The sequence below is a fragment of the Typopeltis vanoorti genome, chromosome 2 (genome assembly GCF_054136105.1).
Source record: "Typopeltis vanoorti isolate ZY-2024b chromosome 2, IOZ_Tvanoo_1.0, whole genome shotgun sequence".
Taxonomy (NCBI): domain Eukaryota; kingdom Metazoa; phylum Arthropoda; class Arachnida; order Uropygi; family Thelyphonidae; genus Typopeltis; species Typopeltis vanoorti.
The window spans coordinates 83356443-83360000 of record NC_143550.1 but is presented as its reverse complement, the minus strand read 5'-3'; positions in this window follow the sequence as shown (position 1 = coordinate 83360000).

The window sequence follows — 3558 nt, the reverse complement described above, 5'->3', positions numbered from 1 at the left end:
CTATTTCGTTAGAAGGTGCATATGAAAAAAACCCAGATGCACGTGCATAAGCAATAACATTTTATTCAACAAAGCTGTAACGTTGAGCCATTTTAGGCAAGATGTTAATCAAGTTCAGCAAAGCATATCCAAGCCAGGCACCCATAGTCAGATTTGTGAGACATACACAAACAACCCTTATTACACTTGTCGATGCTTAACAAACGTAGACTGCCAAACTATTTACGGTTTTTATTCTATAACGCCAAGGTCTAGGAAATTAAATCAAGTAACTAGAATAATTTACGAAGTTCTGTGGTGCACACAAACTGCCACCTATTTCTGTGCCTGATTAAAAACTTCGCCCACTAGGGGACACACAGCCACACAACCAGGCTCCACTACCACCAAAACGCGTTACCTAGAACAAAACACGTCCTCAACTGGGCAACTAACGATGTTCGATATGCAGTTAAAACAATCGAAATCTACAGTGGGATATAAAACTTTCGTTCTTAATAGGACAAGACGTTTTGGAAAATGATCTAAACTCTAAGCAGAAACGTGCAAACCCCTCCCACTAATCCACAGCGAATGTTCTCTGGCTTACAGTGACACAGACAATGCTGAATCGTTTGTTGGAACCTAAAGAAGGAGGGCAGTCCAAACTACACTCACGCGAATATAGACTTAATTGGTAAAGTACACACTAGGAGACGTTATACACTGAAATACCTTGACTACGAAAACTCCATCCAACCAAATTTCCAAGATGACATGGTCGATATAACAGAAATCAAGAATTTTAAAGAACAATGCCCAGGTGCGATTTCTAATAAAATAATCAAATTCCTGCAACACAAGACATAATGATGTTATAATGCAACATTAAGATAACACTAATTCACAGCACGATAGAAAGTAGCTAACATATTCATAATCCCCAAAAGTATTATCCAGCGAGTCCAGTCTAGGGAATTACCCTAGGGATGATAGGGTAATATTCACAGGACTGCAGAAATTCTCTAAAGAATTAAATCTCATCCTGATGAGCAAACTGGGTTCAGAATCTCAGAGGTGTGGAAACATCAGAGTACAATTGGAAGCACTATACAAGCGTGATCTTCCTGAACGTTGCCAAAGCATTCGACCAAATATGATATGGCACAATGTGCTTCTTTTCAAACTCCTGTGGGCAAAATTATCACTAGAACTGTTTAAACTTAGCAAATGCTACTAATCTTAAACTTCAAGTGAAGCTACAGGAAATCCGTCTAAACAGCAAGTGTCCTCAAGGCACCATGTTAGTGGTGATGTAGGGTTATATGCTGCATCTAGACAAATACTATTGCTTTCCTGTATTCGAGAAACTATCTAAAAAAAAAAAATTCTGCGTAGCACAGAGAAATTGATGTGTGTGCATTTTAATGCCAAGTAAACCTAAGTTCAATTCTATTTCCACTAGAAGAATTTTTTGTAAGTTTCTTCGACTAGTTCGCGAGTTTGTCTATCTTCTGCACAAGCAATCAGGTCTATTTTCTCTCAAAAACTCGGGTTTTTCGTTCATAAAGTTAATAATATCCAACAATAATATCCAATGCCTAACAACCACTATTTCCGACTATATTGTATCAGGGTAAGGGACCACGATCTGGCTACACTCGATTCGGCTGAAAAGTCCTCGTCTACTTTCTATGGGAAGAAAAGATATTTCTTTTTGGAAAAAAACAAAAGAATGTCGTTTTTGTGGAAGAAATTCTGTTTTGTTGTATTTTTCCCACATACTAGCTTTCAAGTCACTGCTTTAGTTGCTCAATGGGCTGACAGCTATGTGGCTGACAACTAATGCATAATTGCCACTACATTGCACCTATAAGTAGAATACATTGCATAATGGTTTGCTCTCTCTCTCTCTCTCTCTCTCTCTCCTTCCGAACTGAATTAGCAATTGAGAAACTGAAAAACGCATTATTAGAGCGATAACAATGATGCAAAAAATCGCAAATAGAAAGTGAACACAGACACTTAAAGGCAGTGAGTTTGTTTTTTTTAAATTAAAAAACACACTACTGCATCTTATGAACCAGTGCAAACCTCCACCAATCTATCTCTAAATTTACCGGAATTTCGAGATAAGTCTCGCAATTGGATATCGTACGGTGATTCCTTGAGATATGAGTGATACATGAAAGATTTGTTTCTTCTAGAAGAATCTCTCAGTATGCTACCAACTTATACTAGTGTCTATCAATATCGCCACATTGGCGAAATGCACACAACAGAGAAAACATTATTCTATATACACTGTTCCTGAAACTATTGACAATGTGCGAATCGGTGGTGATGATGCTTAGTTAGTAAAAGTATTTAAATCTGCTGGAAATTGTACTGTTTTGTGGTGTATGAACTGTATTACACTAACGAAGGCGAAGATGAAAAATAGTGAACGCTTGCGAGCATTGAATCTGATGATCAATCAAAGCCTAGCAGACACATCTCAGGTGAATTTCCATTCGAACCTCTATACTGAAAGGTCGTGTCAGCTAAATCATTAAAAGTGAACTCGCATTTTTGCCAAACACCAATACAGGACTTAAAAACATCGAAGCAACTAGCACCTGCTGCCTAAAAAAAAAAAGTCAACATATTTGACTGAACAACTCTATGCATAGTTTGCAGGTGATTCTGAATGCTTATAATAATCTGATTCCTATAATTGGATGTATCTGCTCCATACAGTCAAACTCCATACTCATAAATAAAACGTTTCTATTTCTCCTTCTTCATTACTAATGCTGCTGTATTGTGGAGCATTCTTCCATTCCATGTGTTTCTCAAGGAACACAATGTACAGGCCTTCGAATCCAATGTGATCATGTTCCTTGTTTCTGAATTCTTTCCCATACACTGTATTTATGTACTATAGGTTGATCAATCAACCTCTTATGTATGGGCCCAACATAAAAAAATTTAACTGAAGAGCCCCCTTGGATTTTTTCCACTTTAGGCGAGATGTATATGATGGTTTGTTTTTCTTTCTCTCCCTTTTACGATTGGGTCTCTGGAAGGATTAAAAAGAAAGAGCAGACTATTACACTTCATAGATCAAATGTAATGGCAAAGTTAGAAATGGAGTCTAGATATTATTCTCCAGTGCTGGAGAGAAAGAACCTGATGCTAAATCAAATTTGTATCATATTAATAATAATAACAATAATAATAATAATAATAAAATAAATCAGCTAACGCCATTTATTCCTTATAAATGAGTAGGCGAGGTATTTTAATTCTATCTAGCTTTTTGGAGACTGAACAGGCAGTTCAGTCTCTAGCAGTTGCCAATCAGAGATAGCTGGCCCATGACTATCACTAATTATAACCAGCAACCGATGAAGAGACGGCACCATAAGTGCTGCCATCTCTTAGTATCTAACTTTAACAGGATAGCTTCTTGTCTGAAAGAGTGTGCATCCTACGGTCGATTTTCTTGAGTTTACGGGACAAAAAAACCTGAGTTTTCAGAAGAAAAAAACCCGCTTCCCATGCCACAGATCGACTAGCTCGAAAACCGGTCGAAGA